This window comes from Aulonocara stuartgranti (genome assembly GCF_965226115.1).
Source record: "Aulonocara stuartgranti genome assembly, chromosome: 11".
Classification (NCBI taxonomy): Eukaryota; Metazoa; Chordata; class Actinopteri; order Cichliformes; family Cichlidae; genus Aulonocara; species Aulonocara stuartgranti.
Window position 1 is genome coordinate 997,271 of NC_138947.1, and position 12,036 is coordinate 1,009,306.

At 43.4% G+C, this 12,036-nt stretch overlaps 1 protein-coding gene across 3 annotated transcripts in view; it reads right to left on the minus strand.

Moving 5' to 3' along the window:
* The window catches only part of col6a4a (collagen, type VI, alpha 4a), a 61,257-nt gene extending 49,264 nt beyond the window's left edge, over positions 1-11,993 (minus strand). For 2 of the 3 annotated variants that reach the window (XM_082551078.1, XM_082551077.1), the window contains exons 1-2: positions 11,882-11,992; positions 5,122-5,193 (exon numbers count right to left, since the gene is read on the minus strand). The gene's annotated coding sequence lies outside the window, so the exon portion shown is untranslated. Of the gene's footprint in view, positions 1-5,121; positions 5,194-11,881 lie in introns of all 3 variants that reach the window. The other variant, XM_082551076.1, reaches the window with a different exon arrangement.
* Between the last annotated feature and the right edge of the window lie 43 nt (positions 11,994-12,036).

The window sequence follows — 12,036 nt, forward strand, 5'->3', positions numbered from 1 at the left end:
AAGTGCAACCAAGAAAATTATCAGTGGACTCAATGATGTCAGACACGTGAAGCTGGTGGGAAGAAATCCCTGCAGACGCCGTCAGAGCAGGAGAACAGCTGGAGCATAGACAGGATGTCCACATACTTTTGGCTGTTCAATGATCTGATGTGGTTTTTTTAAGCACATCTCCATCAGGGAACATTTGCACCAACCAGCAGGTGGGTGGGCTGAGAAGAAGACGTGAAAGTTTACGTGAAGAAGACATAAACTTTCAAAAAGAAAAACGCGCACAGTCTGAGTTACTGCAGTTTTAATGTTTAGAGTGAAGAATGCACAGCTTGAAGCTCTGCTGCATGATGTAAAGTCTCTGTCAAACACACAGGACCCCCGGGCGCCCGTGGGGGGATGATGCACTTCCCTCCCTGATTGAAGAAGTGTTTGAAAGCCAGATGTTTGTGCTCTGGATAATCTAAACCCAGGAATTTGTTATTCTGATGTATAGAAACCAAAGTTTGGAGCAACTCTGACAGAAAGCAGCCTCAGCTCTGCTTTCAGCAGCTGATGGGAGTTTAAACCTTCAGCACCAGCAGACGAATCTTTATGCGTCTACTCTGTGAGGTTCGAGGAAAAGCACTGATGATGGAAAACTGCACCGGCTCATCTCAGTTTTTAAACCCACTCTTTGAATAGAACAATGAAACACCCGAGGCAGCTAAAAGATGGATGTGACGGATTTGTTCAGGACTTTGGAGACCTGTGAAACGATCCAGATGTTTCAGCCACTCAGCAGCTCGTTAACACACTTACAGGCACAATCGAGAAAAATATGGACTTCCAAGAAATCGTTGCAGTTTTTCTCTGAACTCATGTGGTGAGAAAAATTACTTCAGGCAGGTCCGACCAAGAAACGTCTTCAAAACTATGCGAGTGTGCGAGCCTTCGAGTCCACCGTTCATCATTTTGTGCTTGTTCTAACTCTGATAGAGGAGGCTAAACTGGTCAGGCTAAACTGGTCAGGCTAAACTGGTCAGGCTAAACTGGTCAGACAGGCGACACTCTGAGACATTTAAAAAAGTCAAAGTTTGGTTGGAAAGCAAAGAGTCTTTTTTCTGTTCCAAGGAACAATTTTCAGTGTGACACAACATCTTTTTCTTTTAACAATCTGAAATGCAAATCCCTGCCCGCTCATCTTATCTCTACCACTGACGTTTACATCAGTTATTAGAGGTTTAGATTCCCGACAGATCTGTCATATCTGGTTTCAGTCCTTGTTCAGGTTCTTCACTCAGCATGGAAACCTGTCAGCGTGTTTGTTCACGCAGGGAAAGCCGGCGTTTCCATGGCTACAAACTCCAGGGGCTGGTTATTCTGACCAATGAGAGCAAATCCAGCCCTTCTGTTGCTTTTCACTGGAAATGCAGATCTGAGATCTGTGCCAATTTCTCTTACCAGTCCGTCAAACTGGATCCAACCAGTTAACTTCAGGATGTTTTTAAAGTACAAACTCAGATGCACCAGTTTGCTAAATCAGATTTTAATTATAAGGGAAAATTTCACCACTTCAAAAAGAGCCGAGGAGAAAAACGCGCCATGCATTTGTTATTCATTCGCCTCGTCAGCTCATGTCAGCTCTCTGCTTTTACTAAAGTGGCTCTGACTCACAAACAGTGTTGGTCAAGTTAATTGAAAAAAGTAATCAGTAACTAATTACTGATTACTTCCGCAAAAAGTAATCCCGTTACTTTACTGATTACTTATTTTCAAACGTAATTAATTACTTAGTTACTTAGTTACTTTTTAAAAACACGATGTACAACCTGAAGAGGTGATAAATAGATCTTTCAGCCCAATTCTACTTTTTCTGCATAATCCATCATACAAAATGTAATCAGATGGAAAAGTCTCTTTTTAAAACTTGTTTTGTTAGTTTTAATCTTTTAACTTTATGCATCAAGCAAACATTTAATTATCTGCAACATTCTCTGACTGGAAGAAATTAGTTTAACATTTAAACCTATTTTCTGCACATTCCAGCACATAAAATAAAATATTTTTTGTGTTTACACTCAGTCTTTCAAATAGATGCAAGTGAAACACAGCAGAAAATAAATAAAGTCAAAGACTCAGCGGTCCTGTTGCTCTGTTTTCACCTGTAAAGCAGGAGTGGGGTAGGCGGAGGTTTACCCTGGTGCAGGTGTGCCGCGGTCAGTGGAGGAATCCGCGAGTTTCTCTGTGAGTTTCCCATTACGTCGTAGCTACTCGGTGCTTGTTGGAAGTTTAGGGGTTTTTTCGCTGTAAAAAGAAGTTTTCTTCCCACGCACAGCGGACACTAATGTTTTTGTCACTTTTTATGGAATCAAACTCAAAGTAAGGTCAGTACTTCCACGCTTTAAACGCTGCACGCTCATACTCTCTCTGCACTCGATATGTGATCCACTGTTGATCTGCACACAGCTGTTGTCACGAACGTCGCACTCGCTTACGTCACTGTCGTGAGACATTCTCGCAAAAAATCACGGTTTTAGTAACGCAGCAAGGCAGGGTTCCTACGGGAAAGTAACGGTAATCTAATTACCGTTTTTGCAATAGTAATCCCTTACTTTACTCGTTAGTCAAAAAAAGTAATCGGATTACAGTAACACGTTACTGCCCATCTCTGCTCACAAATGACCTTTCTCCGGCTCTTCCTGCAGCCTCTCAGTCCTTCGTGTCTGAATCTTAAACTCTGAACTGAAGGAAACCCGACTGTTTCACCTCATCCGAGCCTTTTCTTCTGTTCTGAAAGCTGGCGAGGCCTGGCTATTCCTAGTGGGCTCATCACCTTGCAGGTGGCCCAGAGACTTGACCACCTACTCTACCCTGACCAGCTGACATCTGCGACGAGGTGTGGTCAGATTTAAAACTGAATATTCAGAGCCCAAACGCCTGGGATTCGTTTTATGCATGTTTCTCCTCTTATTTGAGAGTTTGGAGATGTGAAAATAAAAATATGCACAGCTGTAACAGTGATACAAACACAAAGGAAGCATTGTAAGCACACGTTAGCTAACCAGCAGACTGGTGTTACCCACAGAGTTATAATCATAAAAAAAATCCCCCCCTCGTGTCTGGCAGCTCTGACGAGGCGTCTCGCATTAGCTTAATTTACTGAAAGTGCCTCTAAAGCTGAACGAATGTTAATGGAGCCTGAAAAGAGGGCAGTGAGGGTCCAAAGAGGAGAACTCCATAAAACTAAAATCCCTCAGCATGTTTTTGTTCAGAGTTAGGAAACCAACCAAAGCTCTGTTACTTAAAAATATTTGTGGTTTCGCAGAATTCTCACCGGGGCTAAAATCTGATATCGGTAGTCGCCACTGAAAACAAACAACATAAATTACGGAGTATTGTTAATGCACCGAGGACATAAACTGGCTCAAACATCAGGTCGGTGCAGCCAGAGACAGCAGCAGGAGTCTGGGCTGATTCGGTCTCTGTGCTGAAGGTGGTTCAAAACCAGGAAGTGATTATGTTAGTAACAGGAAACTGACATGAACCTAATGACAGGACAGGGGAGGTGAAACTAAATACATTGAACAAAGAACACAAGACTCCTTCAAAATAAAACAGGAAACATGGAGAAAAAATACAATAATCAACAAAATAAAACTAAAATGTCTTGGTACTGGGTCGCACCGTGACATTTTTCTTCCTGTGCAATCGACTGGAAGGCAGACAATGGAGCACTACAGCAATACAGCTTTTGAAGAGCGGAGATGTGGACGTTACTTTTATTTTTATTGCACAACAGGACAAGAGTGTGACAGTAAAATTGGACAGAAGCTGCTAACACAGCTTTGGTCTTTGCAAGTGCCTGCACAGACAGCATGCTAACGCTAAGCTAGCCAAGAACCCAGACTGGTGTTAGAGCTGAGCGCACGCCGACCCGAGCCCGCAGCCTGAGCGACGAGCACGCAGCCTGAGCGACGAGCACGCAGCCTCCGTTTCTACCTGTTCGTGTTTGTAGAGTCGTCTGCTGGTTTTCAACTTTGCTTTGTGCGTTTTAAGTTCAGACGTAAACACTAAGACAAAGATGTGAATCAGGCGGCTGGTGTGGATATTGATGCAGTGCCATAGCAGCGGATTTCAGGGCGAATGGTTAGTATTTAAAATGCATGTGTTTGTCCCAGGCAGTAAAAACATGAAAGTGCTGAAGTATCATTTGATTTTTGTGTTTTACTCGAACGCAGGCATTTCACCAGAAATTACATTTCTGTTGCAGGGGAGGACTGCAAGACCGTCCACAGAACCACGCGGGCCTGGTTCTAATCTAGGACCACATGAACACTGACATGTTGCTTTTTATGTTTTCCTTTTGAACACTGGAGCAGCTTTTTCAGCACTTTTTAATGTGAGAAAACCACCTTTGACTTGTTTGTTTGCATTTTCTCTCACAATGTTCCCAATGTGAGAGAAAATCAAACAGCAAACTCGAAGGGCTCAGAACTAAAACCGATAGTTATCTGCAGGAAACTCCTCATTATGGATTTGTTGCAGTAACATCCTGGAGAAAGCCGGAGCTAAAGCTAATTATGTAATTACTTCCTGTCACAACTTAAACTAAGCAGCAACAGATGAAAACCACAGAGGATCAGAGACGACCCAACATCAGCTTCAGCCACCAATAAAACTCCACAATCAGCTCCCAAACCAACAAACGTCACCGCAGCAGTGGAGGAGGTGAATCCCTCTGAGGCGAGATTAAAGCACCAAAGAAGAAGAACAAAGATTCGAGCATCTGTGATGAAATGTTAATTAAACACTGAAGGTTTCACAGCTTATTTCAGGTGTCAGTGTATGTGTGCAGTGAATCAGCTGCGAGGTGCAAGGAGAAACCAAACAGATGTCACATGTTTACGAACACTCATGGCCAAGGATAGAAGTGACGAGACTATGGCCTGTATTTGTATAGCGCTATAGTATCAGGAGGCAGCCTGGGATCAAACCACCGACCTTCTGACGAGTGGCTGCCCTGCTCTGCCACCTGAGCCACAGCCAGAAATTAGAAAATATATTCAGTTTTTAAAATTTTTACAGTTCGGTAACTGACTTTTCTTCTTCTTTATTAAACGTTTAAGCAGGATTTTAAACATAAATCACTACCTGGCAGAGAGTCGGCGCTTGGCTCAAGGACACTTCAGCTGGATGACGGGTGGTCAGGAGACTCTGATGATCCTGGATCGCAAAAACAAACAAAGAAGAGTCAGCATCAGCAACCAGCAGCTTCACCCGTAGCGCTGCCTCGACATGCCAAACGCTCACTCGCAGGAGGAACTCTGGGTTTATCTAATTAACCTCGTTTTGTTTAGACATCTGTTCAATGAGGCGCTGCAGCTGCACGCAGAGCTGTGTCTACAACACATTTCCATCATGCAGTTAACAGCTTGACTTCAGATTTGGTTTCCGCTTTGGTCAAAGGGCCATCTAACGTGTAACTTCAGACAAAGCTGTGAGGTCAGCTGATCTCGTTTCCAGATGTCATTAGCTGATGAATTTCGTCGGATTCAGTTTGAAAGATTTTTGCTGGATGTTACATCAAAGCTGCTTTCCCCTGCGTACAGTTGCTGCACAGCTGCAAACCACCTTTTATGCTGTGTCAGACTGATGTTGCTCTGTTCTGGGATTAAAGCTGCCCCGTTTGAAGTGCAGGTATTGCCTCATGTTCTGTCAAAGGAAACCATTGCTAATTTACATGTGTGGGAAGCTACAAATGTTCAGATTGTAAGGCAAACAAATCAAAAACAAAACAGCGTTTGGTTTCCTTGTCTTGATGTGGTCGACTCTGAGGTTTATTTGAAGTGCCAGTACCCTTTCCTCTGTCATTTTAAAGTACAGACAGTGTCACATGTCTGTTGTTCTAGTAACAGCACAGTCACAGAAACTGTAGAGCAGCTGAAGTCCGTTACACTTAGGGTTAGGGCAGAGTGGTTTACCAAAAGGACTTCACAGGTGTTCCTGTGGTTTGCAGCAGGGGCGCTAATGAAACATTAGCAGAGAAGACGTAGCAGCTGGACCTCTGGATCCTGTTTCAAATCACAACAACAGTTGCTTTATATTGTGAGGTTGACCCAACAATCATATGACCCCCTATGAGCAAGCATTTTGGCGAGTGGGAAGGAAAAACTCCCTTTTAACAGGAAGAAACCTCCGACAGAACCAGGTTCGGGGAGGGGCGGGGCCATAACATGGCTGCTGTGAAGTCACTGTGCTAACAGACCATCGAAGAAGGCGGAGCTCCGGTTTTGCAGAGTAAAAATCGGAACACTAATCAGCAGGAACCTGTTTTTGTGTGACGCTCCCAGCTTGAGAATTAAGCTACACAGCAAAATCTCCAGTGTTAAATTAACACTAGAGTGTCTATATGGGTCCACTCCTCTGAGTGTTAAATACAACACTGTTGAGTGTTAAATTTACATTTTTGACAGTGTTATATGTTTAAAAGTAACCCAGTCAGTTTTGAAGATTAACAAAGGCTAACACTGAGCAGTGCTGATCTTCTAACACTGGAAAATAACTCAAGGTGTTAGAAATATTCCCGTGTGATGTTCCAGCTCACATCCGATGCTGGTATATGACAAGAAGTCATGAAAAGCACACTAGGTCCACTTTGTCTCTTTGGTGGACCTTCATGTTAAACATGACTGTTTCCAACACTGAGCTCAGTGCTTGCATTCTGCTTTCATGGCACAGAAGCCACACCCACCTCAAGCCCTCTGTTTTTCAGGGGCAGCCAATCAGAAGAAAGGTGAGAACAGCTGTAGCCCAGTGTGAGATAAAGAAGGCTCATTTTGGACAGCTAATCATGCAAAGCTGCTGAGTCCTAGAATCAAAGTACAGATTATGGCGCACTGACGAGATTTCCATTCATGTGAGGATGAATCCATCAGACGGGGCACTGCATAACCACTTTTCAGTTTTTGCTTCACCTTCCAAAGCTGCTGCTGATCCATCAGTCTCACATGTGTACACAGAAAATACACAAAACCAAAGGAGCTTCCTGCTGCGAGGCCAGCGTCCTGCCCGAGAGCAGATAAACAGGAAAAAATAAATCAGATGTGAGCGGAGGAGTGGCGTGTCTGCAGGGACGTCTCCGCTTCCCCCAAACACACTCAACATGTACACGAAAGCCTCCATCGCACCTGCTCGGCTCATCTGCTCTCAGGCGACTGCCGGGACGACGAGGTCTTTCCTAATTTGGCATCTCGATGTATGCTCCAGGACAAACTGTCATCGGTGCCTCTCGAACTGTCGCTGAGTTTGTACCTGGAGCTTTTTTTAGATTCTAATTATTTAACACATGTAAGTGGCACAAAAAGGTCCCAAGAAGGCAGGAGGGTTATTAAAGCAGCAGAAAATTAAAGAACACAACATGTCTGTATGTCCGTGCCATCAGCTGATGCTCTGTGAATATAACACAGGCCAGATGCAAAAACTGAGCCAGCGAGAGTCACATCCTCCCATCATAACAGAGCAGAGCCCGATGCACAAGTTTCAGCTCAGAACATCAGCAGATGTTAAAAAGACTCCAAAGGTCCATGTCCTCCAGTAAGAAACTCGCTCACGGTTTCTGTTCATGCGCCAAAACTAAAGCATTATGAGACCCGGGCGGCGGCGGCTGCTGGGTTCATGTTTCCCAGAATAAAACAATGAAAGTTGGACAGATTCAACTATGGTGAAAACTCCCACTTCATAATCCCTCCAAGTGGGATGATTACACGTACAAGTATGATTGTGTTTCTTTAGTGAGACAGTGAATGTGCCTCACACCGTGTCACATGATGCAGTGGGAGGCATTCGTGAATCATGACCAGCTGACAAACTGATTTAGTTTCAAGAACACTCAGGAGCTCAGTTCAGACCCGGGCCCAGCCCGCTCCCCGTACAGGTCTCGTTTTACTATCAAACACATGCATCAATGTAAATATCACCATATCACGTTAAATTTTATAATTATATTAAATTCAAAATAGAGTATTTAAAAGTAGAATGGGAGGCAGAGCCTTCGGTTTTCAGGCCCCTCTTCTGTGGAACCAGCTTCCAGTTTGGATTCAGGTGACAGACACCATCTCCACAGCCTCCACTTTCTACTGCTAGTGACCACACAGGTCGTCCGACGGGAGGAAAGCTGTCCTTAAACCCAAGCTGTTCAGCTCAGATTGGATCGTTCTGCAGAGGCTACGTCACTGTTTGTGGAGGAATTTCTGAATTTGTGCTGCTTATCACAGCCCACCGAGACGAGAGCAGACACACACACACACACACACACACACACACACACACACACACACACACACACAGGAGGAGGGGTCTGATTCTAATCTCATGATCTGATTGGTCCCTGCCTTCACAAACTTTCCCTGCTAATGACTTTACATTTACATTTACTATCACCTCAAGAATATTTCAAGGATAAAAGATCTGATGTCTCAACAGGACCTGGAAAAACTAGTCCATGCTTTCATCTTTAGTAGGCTTGATTACTGTAACAGCATCTTTACAGGTCTACCTAAAAAATCAGTCAGACAACTACAGCTCATTCAGAACTCTGCTGCTCGAGTCCTCACTAAGACCAAAAAAGTGGACCACATCAGTCCAGCTCTGAGGTCCTTACACTGGCTGCCTGTCCGTCAGAGGATAGACTTTAAAGTTCTGATGCTGGCCTATAAAGCTCTGAATGGTTTAGGACCAAAATACATCAGTGACCTCCTGACCCAGTATGAACCTTCCAGATCCCTCAGGTCATCTGGATCCGGTCTTTTATCAGTTCCCAGAGTCAGAACCAGACACGGAGAAGCTGCATTCAGCTTTTATGCTCCTTATATCTGGAACAAACTCCCAGAAAGCCTCAGATCAGCTGAAACACTCAGTTTATTTAAATCCAGGTTGAAGACTCACCTGTTCTCAGCTGCATTTGAATAAAGCACCAAATCCACACTTTAAGCTTAAATTTCAAAACTTACATTTAAACTACTGATTTTATCTGTTTTGATTTTATATACTGTTGTTTGTTTGTTTGTTTGTTAATTAGTTAGTTAGTTTATTTGCTTGTTTTAATCAATTTTAAATCATGCTTTTTATTTGTTCTTGTTTCTAATGTCTCTGTAAAGCACTTTGAATCACCTTGTTGTTGAATTGTGCTATACAAATAAACTTGCCTTGCCTTGCCTAGAAATGTAAACTCTGACCAAAAAAGGCCCAACAGTCTATACAGACACACACACACACACACACACACACACACACACACACACACACACTCGTATGGCTCACAGGAGGGGATCTAAGCTATAAAATGAGCAGGTCATACATGGCTGCAGTCGACAGTGTGGGCGTGTCCATCGTTGTGGGTGTGGTGTGTCAGATCAGTGTCATAAACTGATTTTAATAAGCTGACGAGTGGAATACAGTGGAAACCCCCACCCTCAGTTTTCAGAATAAAAGCTTTCTTAAACGTCACTCAGAGGCCACGCCCCTATTAATGCAAATTTGCATGCTTGCATAAATAAAATCTTTCAGAAGAGGCTGAGAGCATCGAGAAAATGCTGGAGAGCGGTGCTGATTCTGGAATGTTCTCCTGGAGCTGAGGGGACCTCACTGACGCACTGCAGACACATTTTAGGCTCTTATATGATGAAACTGCAGAGCTTTTTAGGCGCCATCCAAAGACTGAAATGGAAACCAGAGGAGCTGCAGATGGAGAGGATGGGGGCTCACAGTATGGAAGTTCAACAGTGACAAAAACACGACACAAACCTGCAGAGAAACTAATCTTTGTTTTACAGATGTCAGCTTTTATCAGCGTCATTTGTCCTGTTTTCAATATTAGTCTACAGATACGAACACATTAACCACACAGCACAGCTTCAACTCGAAGCTTTTACATTCACAGCTCAGCAGTTAGAGCTCTGAGATCCCACAGCGTCCATGAATGTCTGCATCTTCGCGAGGGCCTGCAGAGCCTCGGCACGCGGCGAGACTCGCACGGCCATCCTCAGCCTCATCCTTAAAAACAGTTTGACTTCCTCTCCAACACATTTGTTTGATTATTATTTGATTATCTGAACTTTGTCTGTTTCTGGTGTTTTTCAGTGGACATTAAGCTCGATGTTACTCAAAGGCAGTGACTTGTGTTTGTCTCCTACCCCAGATTAATCCTCAGATTAATGCTGGGATGGATTTCATGACTCCTGGCTGAGAGGAGGACCCACTAACTTTCATCAATAAATTAAAAACCAAACAAACTTAAGTGCGATCTTGGTGGTGTAGGCAATATTCAAATGAGCTCACGTCAGGGGACCCAAATGAAGGTAACTGAAATAACACCTCACAGAATGATAAGAAATGTTTTCATTTTATATTTTGTGTCTGTCTGTAACAGACGGTCACATCTTAACATGTTTAAATATTTTAACTGATGTGTTTTGTGTCCTTTTAAATAATAAAAATCTCATAAAACTTGTGCAAATGTTGTTTTCTCAGAAATCTGTTTTTAGCGTCTTCATCCCAAAGATAAGTTCAGGATGTTTGAAACAGAGGAATCGATCAGAAATAAGGTTGTGTTTAAAAACAAAATCTATTTCCTGATTCAAATCGGTTTTGGTCTGAATAAAGTGATCTCGATTCATTAAATCCTGGATTTAAATATAAATGTAATTAATCAGAAACTCCAGAATCAGCTCAACCAGGAGATGAGAGCAGAAACACAGAGCGTGGATCGTCCACAGAGCGTGGATCGTCCACAGCCGTCGGGGCTGAAACACAATGATTGCTCAGCTGTGATCGAACCTCTGTGACTCTGCTTCACTTCAGCAGCATCAGGTTGCTTCAGTCTTTGATCGACTGCAGAAGAGTTTGAAGCTTCTCTGCTATAAAAAGCCAGAACAGGAGAACCTGCTTCATGTTTTATCCTCAGTTACTTTGACACAAAGACGTCTGCGGTGATGCTCACACCTCTGATGGAGCCTCACAGCGTCAGCTTTGTCTTATACATGGATACGTGCTGATAAACGATCAGAGTTTTTCACACTCGATGATAGAAATCGGTGAGGACACCCAGCCCTAATCAGAAAGTATTGATCGTCCATGCATTCTGGCTCTGACTCCACCCGAGCCTCCAGCAAACTTTTCTCATGCAGTAAAAGCTAACAGCTGAAAAGTTGACTCTGAGTTTGATTGTGATAAAAACTAAACTGATGTCCTTGCCAAACAGTTTCTGCTTGAAATGAAAAAGCACTTTAGATTTTGGACGTTAGAGCATTTGAGACATTTCAGAGTCAGCAGTATTCAGATGAAGCCACAGTCACACTGCAGCACCGCAGGCTGAGGCTAACAAAGACTCTACAAACCACAAAACCCAACCAGCAATAAAAAACTGCACCTCATCGCGTCTCAGTGATGAACCACAAAGTAAAACATCTGAACGACTGTCTCTGACTAAAAATCAAACAATCATCACAAAAACTGCTGCAGGAAAAAAAACTTTGCACATTCTGTGCATTAAAAAGCCTCCATAGACTCATTTACCTCACAGATGAAATGCAAACAAAGCACTTTAAATGCATCAGCTCCTGTTAGTCTTTGCATGAATAATAATCAGCAATAGGAATGAATCATTTCCCACACTTGTCGTCCTTTACAGGAAACATTCATAGCTAAGCGTCACCTTTCTACTGTCTGACACAACATTCATGTTCAAACTGAAATAAATGAATTCACAGGTTAAAACTGAGGAGTTTCTGAACCAATGAAAACTGCACAGAGAAGCTGCATGAACATCAGCCTCTGAATCAATCACTATCTGCTCCTTTCCCCCAGATAAATCGCTGCAGCCATCCTACCCATGCACAGGCTGCGAGTCACTTACAGATGTGCCGCTCTGCGTCCGTGCCCTCCACACATACAGCACACGAGTGGTTAGCCATATAGGGAGCTGTAACTTTTTCTGTAGGAAACGCCTTGCTGCTGTCTCCACTCCTCCCACCAGCCTGCAGTGGGGGAGAAGTGATTGCTCATGTGAGT